The following is a 20,182-nucleotide window of genomic DNA, read 5'->3' on the forward strand; positions in this document are numbered from 1 at the left end:
GGAATAAAACAGAATATGCAAATATCACAAAAAATCATTAAAAACACAACGGTGTCGCTGGCTTTGATGGATTCGCCACCACCTGACAGCAGGTTGCTTTTCCACACCAGACGCTGTGGTGTGTACTCTGCTTTGGACCTTGAAAACTTCTTCAGCATGCCAGAACTTGGGTTTTGGTAAATTGGGATCCAGAGGCAGCAGCATGCAGGTACTGCATTCAGAGCTTCAGGGTTAAAAGTAAAAAAAATGCCCATCTTTCCGCCGCCTGCTCTGCATGTGCGCCTGGACTGTCTTCAGTGGTGCCGTCTCAAAATTCAAACCCGGTCTAGATCTTCAGGCTTTGCACTAGATGTGGGAGTGCAGAAACAAGCGGTCCACTCACGAACTCTGCTGCCATTTGAAAAGGTGCAGGAGCCTGGCGCCTCAGTCAGGACAAACGTTTAGGAGAAAAGTTAGGCAAGGCAGTTTATTTGTACAGCACATTTCATGTACAGGACAATTCAAAGTGCTTTACATAAAACAAAGACATTACAGATATTTAGAAATAGTAAAAGGCATCAACACATAATCACAATAAAATAATAAATTACATTAAAATGATTAAAAGCAAGATAAGTTAAAAAGTTACCGTGCAGATTTCATGCATAGGCCCATGAGAAAAGAAATGTTTTTAACCTGGATTTAAAAATGTCTACATTTGGGGAAAGTTTAATCTCCTCTGGCAGTTTGTTCCATTTGTTTGCAGCATAACAGCTAAATGCTGCTTCTCCATGTTTAGTCTGGACTCTGGTCTGGACTCTGGTCTGGACTAGTTGACCAGAGTCTTTGGATCTAAGAGCTCTGCTAGGTTTATATTCTCTGAACATATCACAGATGTCTTCTGGGCCTAAACCATTCTGGGATGTAAACAAGAAGAAGGGTTTTAAATTCTATTCTGTGACTGACTGGAAGCCAGTGTAAAGATTTCAAAACTGGTGTGATGTGTTCAGATCTCTTAGTCCTGGTTAAAACTAGCAGCAGCATCTGGATGAGCTGCAGATGTTTTTTTAAGGAAGTCCTGTTAAAAGACCATTACAGTAATCCAGCCTACTGGAGATGAATGCATGGATGAGTTTCTCTTGGTCTTTCTGGGAGACTAAACTTTTAATTCTGTTGATGTTTCTGAGCTGGTAAAAAGCTTCTTAGTGAAGCTTTGATGTGGCTGCTGAAAGTCAGATCTGAGTCTATCAACACTCCCAGGTTACCAACTTGGTCGGTGGTTTTAAGAGCCCGAGTCTCCAGGTGTTTACCAATGCTGACCCTCTTCTCTTTGCTACCAAACAGAATAATCTCAGTTTTGTCTTCATTTAATTGTAGAAAATTCTCCTTTATCCAGGTGTTTATTTTCTCCAGACTCTGACACATTAAGTCTATTGGACTGCAGTCATCTGGTGACAGAGACACATAAAGTTGTGTATCATCTGCATAACTTTGATAACTAATGCTATAGTTCTGTAATATTTTACCCAAAGGGAGCATATATATGTTGAACAGAAGAGGTCCAAGGACTGACCCCTGGGGGACTCCACAAGTCATGGCCACTCGCTCGGATTTATAGCTGCCGATCATAACAAAATAACTCCGGCCTTCTAAATAGGACCTGAACCAGTTAAGGACCGCTCCAGAAAGTCCAACCCAGTTTTTCCAGCCTGTGCAACAGGATTCTGTGATCTACAGTATCAAACGCAGCACTGAGATCCAACAGAACCAGGACTGATACTTGACCAGAATCAGTATTCACCTAATGTCATTTAACACTTTGACCAGAGCTGTTTCAGGGCTGTGATGAGGTCGGAAAGCCAGACTGAAATTTATCAAGATTTCCACTTTCATTTAAAAAAGTCATGAAGCTGGTGAAATACAACTTTTTCAATAATCTTGGAAATAAAAGGAGGTTAGAGACGGTCTATAGTTGTTCATATAGTTATAGTTGCCAAACTGTTTCTTGCAGGATTTTTAAATCAACCATTTTAAATTGTGACATGACATCAGAATTATTGCTGGGTTTTAGACACAGACTACTTTTCTTGTGTGACTGTGTGGAATTAATATTTTGCCTAAATGAAATAAATTCATGCTTTTTTTTTTAATAAACAGAAAACAGTTTGCTTAGAGTTCATTGATTCCTTTAGTAAATTCTGCAGCTTAATAGATTAATTAAGCACATCTTTAGTTTAAAAACTTTTTATGACAACACACAGCTGTAAACTCAGTCTTCTCTAATACGTTCCCTCTTGTTTAAAGCAGGTCTGTGCTGGTGTGTGTTTCCTTGTTGTAAACATGACAATGCTACAGGTGCACATGGACGTAATGCATGTTTGCTTGGAGAGAATGTGTACAAATGATTACTATATGCCCAAAGGGGAGTACTCAAAAGATAAATATTCACAATTACAGCATTCTCATTAGAGCGTGTGACCTTCAGCGCTCCTCTCTATTGATCGTCACAGCCACGTCTGACACTGGACTTTGCGATGGAGATTGCTCACCAGCACCTCAATAACAACATCGCGGACATTCAGGTGGAACAATAATCATCTGGAGCGGGTCCGGGCAGTAATCTGTCCTGCTGGCAGGAGATGGAGAGCCGGTGATTATCTGAATGAGTGAGCAGGCAGGATGTGAAGTGGCCTACTGGACCCTGGAGGCAAACGAGATAAGAAACGACTAATTTCATTAAACAGCTGCTGTGAATTGAACACAATTTTGAAAACGACAAATAACAAAAGTAGCATTTTCCAGCCCCGAGTCGTTGGTGTGGTGATATGAGGGGAGGTGAATCATTCTGAAAGTAGTCTAAAAATCTGAGAAGGACAGCAGCAAAAAAAATATCTATAAGAAACGTGTTTCAGAAAGGCTGGAAGACGACGAGTTGCTGCCTTCATAACCAGCAAGTGTTTTTCATGTTTTATATTATAAAGCTTGTTTTGAATGTTGTAACTGTGCTGAATTTTACTGCCTCCCTTGGAAAAGAGGTTTTTAATCTCAATGGGTCTTTCCTGGTTAAATAAATTTAAAAAACACTTACTGCCTCATGGTTCCACATGTGGTTAGTTGTCAGTTATAATCATCAAAATGAAAAGAAATAAACATCTGAAATATGTCCTTCTGTGAGGAATGAATGTCTACATTATACAAGTTTCACTTCTGAATGGAATTACTGAAATAAATCAGCTTTTTTATGATATTCTCATTTTATAAACGAGCACCTGTAAAAGAATTTTATCACGTTGTTAAAATTTACTATGCAAGTTATATTTTAGCGTCTGACTAAATGTGTTTATATTGTACGTGTTGTTACAGTTCCAAGCTTGTGTCTTTTCCTGAGCCCTAGGTGGGCGGAGCAGGCTCCAGGAAGCTTTGGGTGGAGTCTGGTCAGCTCCATCTGCCCTCACCAAGCCTCCTTCATGAGGACTGCAGGAGCAACCAGACCTCGCCAGAACTAGTGTGGTAATTCAACCGTTCTTGTGCTCGGGGTTTTCTGAACAGCTTCCTCATTCCCACAGTACCGTTCAGCCAGCTCAGCTCCAGCCTCGCCTTCCTGCTGCTCGCTCCCACTGGAGCCACAGCAGATACCTCCCCTCCGTTCGGGATTTCCACCCGATACAGTAAACTGCCCTTTTGTCTCACTGGAACAAACACTAATCATTTCCCTCTCCTGCCAGAGAACTGAATACCTGGACCCTTGTTCTGGCCTCCATAAACCACCAGGAACAAATAACCTGGTCTGACTTTTCATGAATCACATCTGCTGTTGAGTTCCTTTACCTTCGTTATTCTGATGGCGGTTCTAGCCGGCGATTGTTACAGATGTATGTAAATATTTCAAAAATCTCTGTTACTTATATTTGAATTATATTTATAGAATCAGTTATTATTTGTTTAATCAAGTAAGACTGACATATTACAGCCTCTCTCTCTCTCTCTCTGGTGTGTTTTATGATACACTGAATACATCGTCTGGACACGGATATAAAACATGTTACTGTTAAGCTACTATCTGCCTATGGAACTGAGCGTCCTGAGCAACATGTCTGACTTCTGCAACAAAGAAAAAACTGCTGGAAAATTGAGAACCTGATGAGTTTCGGCAATTTTTATTCCTTTTAACCTGGTGAGTGAACGAGCTGATGACTGGTCCAAGATGGCAGCCGTGTGGCCGTCAGCTCCTACAGGCGGCTGCAGCCATGCGGGGCGTCTACTCTTATGTCAATGAGTCAAACAACTAGCAAAGCCGTCCTCTTCTTCTTCTGAACTGCAGTTTACTAGCAGTTGGCAACAAACGTACAGCTGGTAAAGAGTGTGGGTCAGGACCATAGGCTGTATATAAAAGATGGGCGGAGTTCTCCGTGACGTCACCCGTAGGTTTCTTAAGAACAAAAGTGAAGCTCGTTTGACATTCTCAACCGTCGCCATTCCCGGAAAATTCCCGGAGTCTATGGGGATTTGCTCTGTTTTGGAGCTAGCACCTAGTGGATGAGGGGGGAACTGCAGTTTTTTTGCACTTTGCATAGGCTTCACATTTTACTGCCGGAGGTTGCCGCTTGTGTCAGGGTTAGGTCCAACAAAACCCTGTCTTCTATATTCACTTAATCATCCTGTTTTAGATTAAATAAATTATGATTAGGTTCCAGCAAAGCCTCCACCCAAGAGGGCAAAAACACATCTGGTGGCTGAATGAAGGGATGCCACGCCCTTTTATCCTGGGAGTCAGGAAGCTGCAGCAGCGACTGGTGCAGAGGGCAGTGACCGAGAAGGTGTGGCAATGCGGATCCAGTCCCCACCAGGCGATGCAACAGGCTGATTTACAGATGAGGGAATGACAGCTGTAACAGATTCCAGGTCATTCCAGGCAAACCATAACAGCAGACCCAGTAAACACTTATTTCTCACCAGTCGCACATGCAGTTTATCTCTGAAGACATTCTGGTCTCCAGCAGCAGATGATGCTGCAACAGAAACTCTCCCGTTACATCAGCAAGGGTCCAGTAAAAGTGGTAGGAAAGTTAATCCACAACAAGTCTTTTATCCAGAGAAAGCCATGACAGTTGGATGATTTTAAAGGGTTACAGGGGAAGCTTGTACAGTACATTTACATGAAAACACAACTTTATTTAAAAGTCTTTGTGTATTTCTGTAAAGCTTTAATAGAAAAAAATATGCAAATATTTGCAGTAATATCATTTATATCATTTACTTTTCAGATTTAGAATTGTCCTTTGCTCAATAACACTACCATCAGTTAAAGAGAGGAAAACATAAAGAAATACACATCTGATAAAGTGCATGGGTTGCTTTTTATTCATTTAATTTTATCTACTTATTTCCATATTTGGGTAATACACACACACACACACACACATATTTATATATATATATATTATATATATATATATATATGTAATAAGAAATGTCATTATAGTAATTGAGCATTGGTTAGTATGTAAAGGCAGACCAATGTGTGTGTGTGTGTGTCTGCTAACTGATCCAAGACGTGTTCATTATTGCTGCAGTTTAATGGAAGAGATGAGGAAGGCGGTTTGGACCATTATGTTGTCTGGGGTTGTGGAAATAACAGCCTGTGCTGTAATATGCAGCATGATTAAAAATGCACTGTCATGAAACTCATGAATAATTAAATTAATATTACCTATAATATTGGCTGCTGGGGCATAATATTGTATTTGCTCTCAGTGAATATGGATCTAGACGAAATTATTAAGGGAGAACTGATCTCTATTTCTCAGCACATTATTCATCATTCCCGAGCTGCTGGACTGCACATCATCTCATATACTTGCATGTTGTCTAGTAAAACTCAATTACATGAGCTGCAGTCCTTCATAGTGACTCTGTGAGTGGGTAACTGTTCTCATGAAGAATGCCGTTACACTGATTCAGTCCTGTCCCCATACCAACCTCCACTACATCACAAGAAACACACAAGGTTTTAAAGGGCCTATGTACAGTCTCATGTTTTTTCATGTGTGTGTGTGTGTGTAGGGTCATTCTATACGGAGTTCAATGTGTATCCATAAAATGCCTAAAAATTCACACAGAAACTTTCTCACATTCTTTGTCATGAGGTTGGGGGTTAGGGTTAGAAAGAGCTGAATGAAACAAAATCTCATATTAACACATTTTCTGTAGTTTGAAATAAAACACTTTTAAAAAAGTTGTCTACTTCGGCTACATGTCACAGCGTTACGCCGAACATCTTCTTTCTTTCTTTATTAAGCGAAAAATCAATTAAATTTACAACATATAATATTTTTAGAACATATTCTCCCGAAAACAAAAAACACCCGACCTCAGACAGCTATTGAACTAGACAAAGGCAAAAATATAAAACTGATTATCCCACATTTAAACAAAAATAAATAAATAAATAAATAATAAATAATAATAATAATAACAACAAACAATGTTGACAATAAATGATAAGGGGAAAAGGAGGGGGCTACTCAGAGACAACAGTTATGGATTTTTCAAAAAAAGTCAAGGAAGGGGTGCCACACTTTAATAAATTTGTTCTCAGATCCCCGGATAGTATAAATGGATTTTCTCCAAGTCCATACATGACAAAATGTCCTTTATCCATTGTGCATGGGAAGGAGGGGCAGAGTCTTTCCACTTAAGTAGTAATAGCTCTTCTGGCCAACAAAGATGAAAAAGACAACACTCTAGATTTGAGACGAGGCAAGTCAAGGTCTGGGGCCACCCCAAAAATGGCACTAAGTGGATTTGGTTTAATTTGATAATGTATGACTTCAGAAATAGTCTGAAAAACAGAATTCCAAAAATTGGCCAATGAGGGGCAGGACCAATACATGTGAAGCAGTGTACCAGGTGCGTTCCTTGCATTTTTCACAAGTTGGGTCCACATCTGGGTAAATGCGTGCCAGTTTAACCTTGGACAAATGCACACTCTGAATCTGAAAAAACTAGACACAGAAAAGGGGCAAGGTCATTAGAGAATGTTTTGAAAAAAATCTATGGGAAACCATCAGGCCCCGGAGATCTTCCTGACTGCAATGGATGCTATTGCCATTTTAATTTCTTCCTTTGTTATAGGGGCTTCTAGGGTTTGTCTCAGTTCTGTCGGGGAAGGGAGGGCATGTCAATAGAGCTAAAAAAATTCTCCATATCCTTTAAGTGTAATGTAGATTCGGCTGAGTACAATTTGGCGTAAAATGATTTAAACTTCTCATTGATTACTTTCTGATCCGATGTTACATCTCCACTGTCTGTCCTAACCCCAGCTATGATTTGCTTAGCTCTCACACCACAAAGCTGACTGGCCAAGAGCTTACCTGTATATTCGCCGTGCTCATAAAAATCACTCTTACTTCTGATCAAACAAGCTTCGACGTGGCGAGAAGAAAGAAGATTTAGTTTAGTCTGTAGGCTCAGTCGTTCTTTATATAGTGCGGGTGATGGTGTTTGTGCATATCGCCTATCAATGCTTAAAATCTGATCTGATATATCCTTTTGTTCCTGCATTACGGACTTTCTCTTAAAAGCTGCATATGAAATAATCTCCCCCCTGAGACACACTTTCATTGCCTCCCATATTGTTTTATTGGGCATACCTGGTGTCTTGTTTTCATCAGAAAGGTATTAATTTTAGAGGAGAAGTTTGTGACAAATTTGTCATCTGTAAGCAACAGCGGATCCAGTCTCCATTGCCTCCTCACCAAATCACAGTCCAGGAGAGCCATTCCAAGTACTAGGGGGGCATGGTCAGAGATAGTAATACTTTCATAACTGCAAGACCTAAGACTTGGGATTAATAAATTGTCAATAAAGAAATAGTCTATCCGGGTGTAGGTATGGTGTACGTGAGAAAAGAAAGAGTAGTCTCTACCAGTGTGTGACGGAGACCGGTGGTTCCATCACCACCACAAGTCTGGCACATATTATTGGAATGTTTGGCAGATAGGACCACACAGATTAATTAATTGTTTTATTGAATGTTAAAACAGAGAAAAGTGTTTATTTGTTTGCAGAGGGGGACTGGCCATCCTGCCCAGGGAAAAGAAGAACTTAAATTAGTATTTTAACATTTAACAACATTTTGATACTCATTTTTACTTTGATCTGTGTCTAATTGTGTAAAGCTATAAGCTCAAGAAGGAAATGGCAATACTCACCTCTTGTCTTCATTGCAGTGCAGGAGAGGTAAAAGGGGGAAGTAGGCCTAATTTCCTGTTTAAGGAGGTTTCGGAACAAACCATGTTAACAAAAGAGGGGTGGGAAGTAGTTTATATAAATTAAATGTGTATTTGAAGCATGCTGTAAAATTATTAAGTGGATTATGTTTAAGTTTGTATATATGTAAATATTGATTTATGATGTTTGCTTTACAGGTGTTATTTTAAGTAAGATATTTTGTGGGATAATGTTAACTTGTATAGTCTAGTCCCACTTCAACAGGTGGTTCCGGCTAATTACCTGCAGCAGGAGGGTATAAAAGCCCTTAGTTGCTCTTTAGAAGGTTGTTGATGGTTGTGGTTTAGATACCAATAAATTTTGCCAATCCCAGGCTTAAATGGACCCAAGTCTCACGCCTTTTTTTTAAAAGATTGTTGGGATCGTCGGCCAAATTGACACAGTGGGATACAGAAAACGCCAGGAAAAGACTTAATATAGGCAGCGGATTTGTTAATAGTAGCAGGTTTTGAGGATGAGCGGTCTAACATTACATCAAGGAAACAATTGAAATCTCCACCAAGAATTAAAGAATGGGTATTCAGATCGGGAAGCTGGGAGAAAAAATTACTGAAGAATTGAACGTCATCAAAATTGGGTGTGTATAGGTTAGCCAAGGTCACAAGCCTGTTGCATAGTTTGCCAGACACAATAACAAAATGACCATATTTATCTGACACAATATTTAAGGGTACAAATGGAATATTACGATCACAAGAATAGCAGTACCTCTGGCCTTTGCTTTAAAATTTGAATGAAAAAACTGTCCCTGTCCAAGCATTTAACCAAACGCCAGTGGTCCAGGTCCTGCAAGTGAGTTTCTTGTAAAAAAAAAATGACCCCGGCTCTAAGCTGTTTTAAAACGTGAAAAAAACTTTTTTGCGTTTTATTGGATGGTTTAGAGCCCCTTAAACGTTCCCAACTAACCAAATTGAGGTAATTATTTATCTACCAAAAATTCCTGCATATATATGCACAGTGAAAGGAGAGACAAAAAAAACCATTCCCACATGAACTATGAACAGGTTGCAAGAACCAGCAACCACTTCAACTCCTGAGCTCTCTTTCATACCAACAAAATCCTCGTAGAAACAAAGCTTGTGGCCACGGTACTCAACAATCCTACGTCTCCGCGCCTCTCTTATCACCAAATTCTTGGTCTGGAAGCTGTGAAATCGGACGATGACCGCGCATGGACGCTCGTTCGGACCCGGTTTAGGCATGAGACTGCGATGGACTCTATCCAGCTCCGGGGGGGACGATAAGGTTTGGGCGCCAAAGACTTCCACAAGGAGCTGAGAAAAGAAGACAGTCGGCCGAGGCCCACAATGCGTATATTTTGCCTTCTACTCCTTCCCTCCAGGTCGGAAAGTTTAGTTTTCAACAGCTCGTTATCCTCACATAATAATGCACAAGCAGCTTCGAGTTGTCCTATACGTTGGCTAACATCCTCCGCATTTGATTCGAGGTCACTGATACGTTGTCCCAGGCCCAAGACAACGGCTTGAATTTTGTCCAGTTTGCTGTCAAGTATCCCAAATGAAGACTTGAAATCGGCGAGTGCTGCTCTGTGCTGCTCAAGCAAGTCCGAGCTGTGTGCTGTGGTCAATGCCACGTTGGCACTAGCCCCACTGGTTATGCTAGCACACGCAGACGAGCTCTCTGCTGTCGAGTCCTTTTTACTTTGTTTGCTTGCTTTAGACATATTCTTCAACGTTGTACTGCCACTACACTTATTAGAGCCCCCCCCCAAAAAAGAAAAAAAATCTGAGTACACAGAGGTAAAGTAGGGTTTTGACAATGAAACTGAAAAAATATTGCGGGAGCCAACAACCAGCGCACCTACTCCATCGCTTGCTAACCGGAACTTCCTATGGCGAACATCTTAACTGGAAATCCATCACTTCCAGAAATGTTTAGAGAAGTTAATAAGTGGGAAAAAATGCATCATAAAAATGGAAACCCTCAACTTGTTTGACTTTTTCAAACAGAGCCGATCAGTTTACGGCTTATTTCAGGAGTATCAATGCTAGAAGTGTATGGAAGTAAAGCTGTTCCACCAGATTTTTAATTTTATAAGCCCTTCATTTTCAAGCAGCAAAATTTTATCCTGCGAATTAACATATCTGAATTTTTTTTAATTAAATGCTTCAAATTTTTAATTGCTTATTTTCACCCCTATGTTTTCAGTGTTTTAAATTCAGGAGTCAACATTTGAAGATAAAAATTCAAATGGAAAAAAAAATCAGATTCCCTTATTCAACTGGCCAAATTCAGTTGTTTATTTTCACTACTATTTTTTCAGTGTTTAAAATGTTGAGTCAAAATTCGAAGATAAAAAAATTTAAAGGAAAAAAAATCAGACTGCCAAATCGGTGGTTAAAATTCGCTGTCAGAAAATCAATGTTAACACGCGGGCCACTGGGATAACTAGTCAATCCAGGAAAACATCGAACCGGCATTCAGCCAATCATTTCACGCTCCATCAGTCACCTGACACGGACACTTGGTCAGCGGTTTGACTTGGCTCGGGCAGCCAAAGAATGGCAGCACATCTGGGTGATACTTCCTCGTGAATATTTAACTTTTAAACGTCCTGATTGTCGGTTTTGGTAGATGAAAAATATTGTATACCAATACCTAACACAGTTCTCTTTAACATAAGCGCAAATAGCTCACATCTACTGGTAACTTTTAAATATGTGGTGTTCAGCCATCAAAACTTTGTTAGCTAGTTTTGCTAGCAAAGCTAACGTCATGCGACCAACCATGTTAACTAAGACATTTTCTATCTGCTTATAGTACACGATTTATGACATGAATAACACCTACACATTTAGTTTTCATCTTCAAACTATTTGTAATTTGACACAGTTTTTAAAAAATCCAACACCAACACAATAAAAAATGTTCTATTACAGCTGTTTGTAATGTCCCACTCTTTGTTGTTCGTCCATATGCATTGGACAGTAGTCAGACTGACAATTTTCACAAAAATAAGGGTAACAGATCAACTATCTGCTCATGAGTGAGTTCTTGTAAATACAGCTGGCAGTTGGCACAGCTAATGTCAATAACAATGTTTCTTCTCACATGTGTAATGTTTATGTCTGTGTGTGTATTTTTGTAGTTTATATTATTTATAACTTTATGTAATCAGATAAGTTAGTTGAGAAAAATTCTGTTTGTATATAAAACCTTCTCTCCTTCTCTCTTCACTCCCGTTGAGAACATGTTCTTGAACTCACGCCTATAGAGTTGGACTTTTAGACTTCATTTGTACTCAGGAACTTGTATTTTTAAATGCTTTGTCCAGCCAAGTAACTGTTTTGTCCAGCTTTTGTGAGAGGAACTTACACATCTACCAGACTTATTAGTTTAGAAAAAAGATGGAAGAATAAATGTGTTTGCTGTTGTGCAGTTTGAGCAAGGACCAGCTGGGTGACGACGAATGGCACTGTCCCCAGACTACCTTTGCAGCCTTCTGGAACTTAATCTATCTGTCATGTGTATAGCCAAACTTGTGGGTATGTCCAGAAGCACTGTATACCGACGTATGAGTGAGTCAGATATTTCAGTGAAAGCACCATACAGCACCATGTCAGATGAAGAGTTGGACGATTGTGTCAGAGAAATCAAATCCAGACAGCCTCATTCTGGATATGGAATGATGAAGGCTCGTCTGCAAGCCAAAGGACTGAGAGTGCAGTACAACAGAGTCACGGTGTTTGGCTGGGGTTGAGATTTCCCAGCCGTCCCTGAAGGCATTGTCCCTCCAGTTCTGACTATCGGCTCTGATTACTAACGTGCTCCACCTGCGCCGTGCTCTTTAAATACCTGTGTGACAACTTCTCTCTGCCAGATCGTCTTGGTTTATTCTTGCACGTTTCCAGCCCTGATTTCCTGCCTGCCAACCTGTTCCTGCTCTCCGACCCGTTTTGACCTGGATTTCCTGACTCTGCCTGCCCCAGTATGGTAACTCTGTTGTTTGGATCTTTCTGGAACTCTGACCTGTGGACTGTCTTTAAGGATTGGATTTGGATTATGGAACTTGTTACTCTCCCCTTTCTGGATTAAACTGGAGGATTTGTCTGGACCCTTCTGAAGGCTTTAACCTCAGTGGAAAATGCAGCGCTATTTTACCGTCAGTCCAAACTAACACTGTTTTCTAGTTCAGCAGTTCCAACAGCCTCGGTGGAGTTTCCAATCGCAGCCCTCTCTGTTCTGTTGGCTTCCACCTCCTCTGCTGGTACGTGATCACTATATCTCGCACATTCCTCCGGATCTCTCTGGTTCTCACCTTGGTTCTCTTGCCCTCACAGGCAAGCGGACATGAGTATCCAGATTCTCCACCCCAGGAAATATTCTCATCTCTGTAATAAATCTTATTCACCCAATCCTCAGTTCTGACTTTTATTGTGGTCCAGTTTGCTGATCTGTGACAAACAGAGTCAGAGCTTCTATGCACCGTGTGGACCACCACTTGGTGTCATTTTCACGTATGGTCCATTTAGGATGCAGTGCACGGAGGACTTGCTCTGTCCCAGGCCCCCTGTCTTTGATGCACATAGATACCAACCATAAACTGATTTGGTATGTTATTTCTAAATCATACCTTTTTGACCATGTGTTAGTGAGTCTTTTTTTGTTTAGTGTTTAACATGTTTGCTTTTTTCTTATTTTAAGTAACAACATTGTCATCTTTGTTTGCATCAATGGTTTTTCCTGCAAGGTCAGCACAGGGGTCAATGCAAATGTGCAAATGCTTAGATATTGATTTGTCTCAGTGCTGTTATCATTCTTTAGATAATGTATCTTGGTGCAGCTTCCAATAACCTGGCAGCCACTACATTAGCTTTCTTCCTCTGAGATCATTTTTTTTTTTTTCCTTCCCCAATTTTACATCGATTTTATTTTTTTAAATCCATCATCTCATATAACATAATCTTTGAATCTGTTTATTTTAGGGTACGTGGTGATCACGGGGTGGAAAATGTACAGGTTGCACGACTCATGTTTACAGTTTGTGGCACTGGACGAAGCAGCTTTATTTCTGGAAAGAGCGTTCATAACCAACGGTTTGTTTGGTAGAATGATACTTGACAGTGGGTGGTTTGTGAGAACACTAACAGGAAAACTGCATTGGCCTGGGGTAAATTACATCATCATTTAAATTTGATCATAGCACACATTCATATATTTTCTACAGCCCAACTAAAAGATCCTGAGTTTAAAAATTTTAACTCTTCAGTGGCCAATCCATATGTAAAAAATGTTTTATACTCTACCCACCCTGAATAATTTTGAGCTTGGGGAACTCGGCCAGGCTGTGTATTAATTCTTGTTATCCTGCTAGTATGTCAACTGTTTTGTGGGGTGAAATGATGCACTTTTGTATATTAAAAGTTTTAATTCAAACATAATTTTTGCAAGTACATACAAAAAATGGTGGTTTAAAAGGCATACGTTTACCACTTAATGAATTGTTCATTTTACAAAACCTCAGGATTGAGCGGCTGTGGAGAGACCTGTGGGTTGCTGTAACAAGCATCTACTATGATGTTCTCCACTACCTTGAGGAAGAAGGCTTCCTCAGCATTTCTAATGTTAAAACACCTCTTCTGCTGCCACTGTGTTCTTGCCAAACCTGCAGGATGACCTGGATACGTTCTGCAGTGGTTGGGACAATCATCCAGTAAGAACAGAAAGCAACATGACCCCTAACCAGCTGTGGGTGCTGGGTCGTACACATTATCCAGATCCTGGACCAGATGACATGGAGGTATATGCAAATATATACTGTAGAATAGGTGATGTTGGTTTCTTTGGTCTTTAATTTCTTTTGTTGTTCATATATATATTTCTAGGGTATGGAGATTCCACATATTGAGTGGGAAGAGAGTGGAGTTTCTCATCAGGACCATTCAGACATCATTGTTCCTAACATGGACTGCCCACTGACGGAAGAACAAACGGCAGCCTTAAAAGGTGCAGTTAATCCAAGAGCTGCATCCCAGACGTTTGGCTGTGACGTTTACATGGCGGCTGTTATTTGAGAATCTCAAACACTTTTTTTTTTTTTGTCTTACACAAAGATTTTCGGGAAAAGATAGTTACCAGTCTCTTGCTATTAAGGCAGTGAGGAAACTTGCACTGTTTTAAAAAATGGTTCCAAAGAAGACTTTGAAGCCACAAACAAGTGAATGAAACTAGAATACCAATATTAAATGTTTATATAAAAACACTGTTCAAAAAGTTAATAAAATTTGGCTTTTTTTCCAGACAACCTTTACAGATAAACTTAATTTGACCCTTTCTAAACTTTCTAAAGGCACATGTACAACTGTTCAGTGTTTAAGTATTTATTCTAGATTGTTCTCTAACAAGATGATTAACCTAAAAAAAAATCAGTGTCTGAATTATATCTAAACAGTCATCTTCACATGTAGATATCAGACACAAGACCACACAAAAAACATGACTAGTTATGTTGTGGTTTACCTGCAACTGTTAAGATTTTGTTTCAGTAAATAGTTTGAGATGAAGGCATTATCATGCAATCCTGCTTAAATGTTCTACAAACATAACATCAGTCGTGTAATTCCAGGTAAATAGGGAAAAGTTAGCAACAATGTGATTAAGTTATGGCTTTTAAAAATTTGTTTTTATAACCTGGAAATAGTTTTACACCTTGAAATGTCACTCTAAACACATTTGGCAATAATTATTCTGTCACTGGTTTCAGCCTACAGGACTTTCATGTGAAAGCTAATGTTTGTTTATAATATGCATTTTTACTTAAACTATGACAATACTGACAGAATAAAAGCAGTTCATTAACATACTTCTGTGTCTGTGGTTTATTTCAGAAAAGAAAATGAAACATTTTAAACTTCCAACATGAGAAACATTTTGCACATTTTTTAGAAGTTGAAGTTTAGGATTTAACATTCAAGTCATTTCCCCACATTTTTTCACACTATAGTTCAGTGAGATTCACTTAAACTCCAGTTTTTATTTTGTTAGTAAGCAAACATTGTAAACATTTATGTTAAACATGCATTTTTATTCAGTATTACATGAGACAAAGTAAGGTTCTAAACTAGTTTTACTTGGCTTTTTAAATATGAATGCTACTTTTAAAGTTGTAGTTCACGTCATAGAACATTTTAAACTCAATCTACTTGAAAGAACTGTTTAATCAGAATCAGAATCAGATTTATTGCCAAGTAACTTCCATTACAAGGAATTTGTTGTGATTTGACGGTGCCTACATATAAATAAATAAATATGAACCATAAAGATATGAACAAGCCAACTGAACATATAACATTAAGACTGAAAAACTATATAAGAGTGGAAATAAAAAATTATGTACATAAAAATAAAATATAAGTAAAGTAGTGTATTTACATGAAATGTGCAGTCTGCAGTATAAAAATGTACAAATGAAGTGACCAATGAAGGGGGAGTGTGTTAATGCGTTGTGTCAGTTAGTCAGGTAAGTCTTTAAGGTGAGTTCCAAAGCCTGATGGCAGAGGGGAAGAAACTGTTTTTGTGGCGGGAGGTTCTGGTTCTGATAGACCGCAGCCTCCGCCAGAGGGGAGAGGATCAAACAGATGGTGTCCAGGGTGGGAGGGGTCAGCTGCTATCCTCCCTGCTCTCCTCAGGGTTCTGGAGGAGTAGAGTTCTGGGAGAGAAGGAAGGCTGCAGCCAATCACCTTTCTGCAGAACGTATGATACGCTGCAGTCTGCACCTTCCTTGGCAGAGGAAGACAGCGTACCAGACGGTGATGGGGAGGTGAGGAATGGGACTCCACGATGGCAGTGTAGAAGTGGAGCCAGCATTGTCCGTGGTAGATTGGGGAAGCTTCTTCAGCTGCCTCAGGAAGTACATCCTCTGCTGAGCCTTCTTGATGAGGGAGCTGATGTCAGCTCCCATCTGAGGTCCTGGGAGATGATGGTGCCCAGGAAGCGGAAGGACTCCACAGTGTCCACTGGGGAGCCACACAGGATGACAGGGGAGGGGGGGGCTGTGCTCTTCCTGAAGTCCATAATCATCTCTACTGTTTTGGAAGCATTGAGCTCCAGGCTGTTCTTGCTGCACCAAGCCATCAGACGGTCAATCTCCCATCTATAAGCAGACTCATCCCCACCAGAGGATGCAGTCCAATGAGGGTGGTGTCATCTGCAAACTTCAGGAGCTTGACAGACTGGTGACTGGAGGGTGCAACTGTTCGTGTACAGAGAGAAGAGCAGGGGAGAAAGAACACAGCCTTGCGGGGCAGCCGGTGCTGATCGTCCTGGAGTCCGAAGTGTGGCTTCCCAGTCTCACGCGCTGCTTCCTGTCCGACAGAAGGTCGTGATCCACCTGCAAGTGGTGTCGGGCACGTTGAGTTGTGAAAGCTTGTCCTGCAGACGAGCCGGGACGATCGTGTTAAAATGCGGAGACTGAAGTCCACAAACAGGATCCTGATGTAGGATCCTGCAGAGTCCAGGTGCTGGAGGATGAAGTGAGTGGCCAGATTTACAGCATCGTCTACAGACCTGTTGGCTCTGTAGCAAACTGTAGGGGGGTCAGGAGTGAGTCCGTGATGGATTTGAGGTGGGACAGAACCAGGCGCTCAAAGGGATTTCATGACGCACAGAGGGTCAGGGAGGCGACGGGTCTGTAGTCATTCAGTCCTGTGGGTCCCGGTTTCTTGGGACTGGGATGATAGTGGATGCCTTGAAACATGCTGGTACAATGGCATGTCTCCAGTGAGTATGTTGAAGATGTCCGGTGAACAGAGGAGACAGCTGGTCTGCACAGTGCTTCAGGCAGGCTGGAGACACGGAGTCTGGCCCAGCAGCTTTGCGGGGGTTCTGTCTCTTGGAAGAGCCTATTTACATCTCTTTCAAGGACAGAGAGAGGTGACGGTGGGGGGGGACGTGGGGGAGGGGGCACTGTAATGGTGAGAGGTGTACGCCTCTATTGTGGTGGGTGGGGAGGGGCTGGAAGGCTGTAGCCGGTGTGAGTGTGGTGGGGGGAGGCGTGAGAGCTGTCCAGGTGGTCTTCAAAGCGGCAGTAGAAGTCTTTGAGGTTGTTGGCAAGACGTCGATCGTTAGCAGCGGGGGGAGCTCTTGGCTTGTAGTTGGAGATCTGCCTGAGCCCCCTCCAGACAGAAGCAGAGTCGTTAGAGGAAGAACTGATGTTGGAGTTTCTTTGAGTACAGCTGTTTAGCATCCCTCACCGCCCTGCTGACCTGTACTTGGCCTCTATGTACTCTGCTCTGTTGCCACTTTTGAAAGCCCTTTCCTTTCAGACCTCAACTGTCTCAGTCTGGATGTGAACCAGGGCTTGTCATTGTTATAAGTCACCCAGGTGCGTGTTGGTACACAGCAGTCCTCACAGAAGCTGATGTATGAGGTTACAGCTTCTGTGTACTCATCCAGACTGTGTGGAAGCAGCCCTGAAGACATCCCAGTCTGTTAACATGTTTTAACATCATGTTAACAACATGCTACAGCAGAATTCTTAATATAACATCTTTTTGGGAAAAAACGGAGAACAAACAAAATGTTGAGCTCACACAAGACCGAATCCTGTATTGCAAGTGTTGGGATATCACTCTTAAAAGGACATGCAACCCTTGTAGTGTCCAGGAATTCGCAAGGTCTGGTAGCAGGGTGGAGGCTGTGGGATATCTACCGTTGACTTTCTCCACAGAGAGAGTTGTTGAAGAATCTCCCATCTGGTCCAGAATTTTACCAGAATTCATCTGATCTGTTGTTGTTCCTGTAAGGAACAATACTGCAGAGTAAATGGCAACAATAGCATCACATTTCATTACTAGTAAAAAAAAAAAACAATAGCTCAATACCAGGATTACTAACTGTAACACAGGTTTAAGGCTAGTTTTACCAAGCATGTACTTTATTAGTTGTAATACCACTTACTGAAGTCAAGTTATCATGCTAAGCTATTCTACCCACTAGCAAGATTTATATAGAAATTTGCCAGCTAAATACAAATTTAATAGCACTTTGGCACATAAATAGTAAACTTACCATTTGTAATAAACTCTCAAAGATACCCTGAGATGTGGCATTTGGTTTCACCAGACCAATCATCATCTTCATCATCTTCCTCTGCTGGCCAAGTGATGCGTTGAATTGTGATAAAAGATGTTTAAAATGTTTAACATAAGCATTCTTTTTTTATCCCTTCTGCCCTCCGTAGTTCCTTGTCAACCACAACATTTACTCTGGAAATGTTGGAATGGAAAAAAACAAAACATCTTGAGGTTTAAAAAAAACGTTCCTCAGGACAAATGCTGCCTATTCCCTCACTTGGAAAAAGCAAGCCTACTGTGTCAGGTCGCTCGGTAAGCCCTGTCCACGTTGGGGTTTCTTTAAGACCTCGTCTCAGCTGCTTAACCTGTCTTGTGACATGCCCAATGACCTATAAATAAAGGGTAAGGTAAAAGAAAAAATAAGGAAAAGTATAACATATGTACTCCATTCTGCAAATACTAGAATACTAACCAGTAAAACTTATATTTTAAACAAATGTATTATGTTTACTTAACAGTGAATGAAAGTGTCTATAAACTGAAGGTCCCAAAAGAATAAGTTGACATGTAGTATGTGATTAGTTTTATGTCGACACATTTTCATTTACCTCTTGCAGAAGAGTTACAAAAAGTCCAAAAGTTTAGTCTTCAAACCAAAAGAAAAGACAATATACCAAGACATCTCTTATAATTAAATTTCATTATTTAGCTAACAAAAATCTTTATACTCACAGCGTGGATCAATAGCTTCTCAAAAAGCCATTTTCCATTATTCTCAGTCAGGGAAGCGAGGTCCCAGGCATAAGCCAAGTCCTGGACACTCGTTCTTTCAACATCAGAGAGTTTTGCTTCCCCTTCAAGCTAAAAAAAAAAAAGCAACGTCAGATTTTGTTCTGCACATGCAAAAATAAAAAAATGTAGTCAGTGAGTAGCTATAACATAAGAGGATGCCTCAAAGAGCATAAAAATATTATGCAAGAAATGAAGTTCAAAATAACATACAAGCTTGATTGTCTCTAATGTCCACATCTGAGCAGTCCTCTAGTTACAGTTTCAGGACTCCCACCAAGCAGGACATGAAGAAGAGCAGGGCTGAGTCCAGACAAGCAAGGTCCTCCATGAAGAAAGGAGTGGCCAACCATACTGCCTGCCACAAGGAACATATCACTCTCCACAAGAAAGTGAGAGGCTGAGGGAACTAAATGGCCAGGCTCTCCTTCAAAAAGCCGTGTAACATTGGAGTTTCCTGTTCAAGACATTACCAAGATTTTTTAGACTGTGAGATGTTTTATACAGTACCATTCAAAAGTTTGGCAGCACATTAAACTGAATAGTGTTTCAGTAATTGGGGAAGAGGACATCATGTACTGTACCTACAAAACTGATACAAAACCCAGACTTTTCCATACATGTTGGTAAAATGGTAAATGGACTTGTACTTATATAGCACTTTTCCAGTCAGTTTGACCACTCAGAGCCCTTTACACTACTTATCACATTCACCCATTCACACCCCGATAGGCACATCGGGAGGCAACAAGGGGTGTAAGTGTCTTGCCCAAGGACACTTCGGCATGTAGTCAGTGGAAGCCTGGAATCGATCCACCTACCTTCCGTTGAAAGACGACTGCTCTTCCTCCTGAGCTACAGCCGCCCCACATGTTGAAATGAAAAAGCGAGTGACTCCCTCTCCAATAGCCTTATCTCCTATAACTCAATATTCAGGTTTGACAAATTTAACATATCATTAATATATGTAGTCCTGTAGTCCAGGGGCTATAACTAATTAAATCTACCTTCAAGTCTGCACTTCAGGGGACGTGCCCATTCCACATTAGGCCGCTTGTAGAAAGAAAATAAGTGCCAGGTCCTGTTCA

This window comes from Melanotaenia boesemani, chromosome 18 (assembly GCF_017639745.1).
Source record: "Melanotaenia boesemani isolate fMelBoe1 chromosome 18, fMelBoe1.pri, whole genome shotgun sequence".
Taxonomy (NCBI): Eukaryota; Metazoa; Chordata; class Actinopteri; order Atheriniformes; family Melanotaeniidae; genus Melanotaenia; species Melanotaenia boesemani.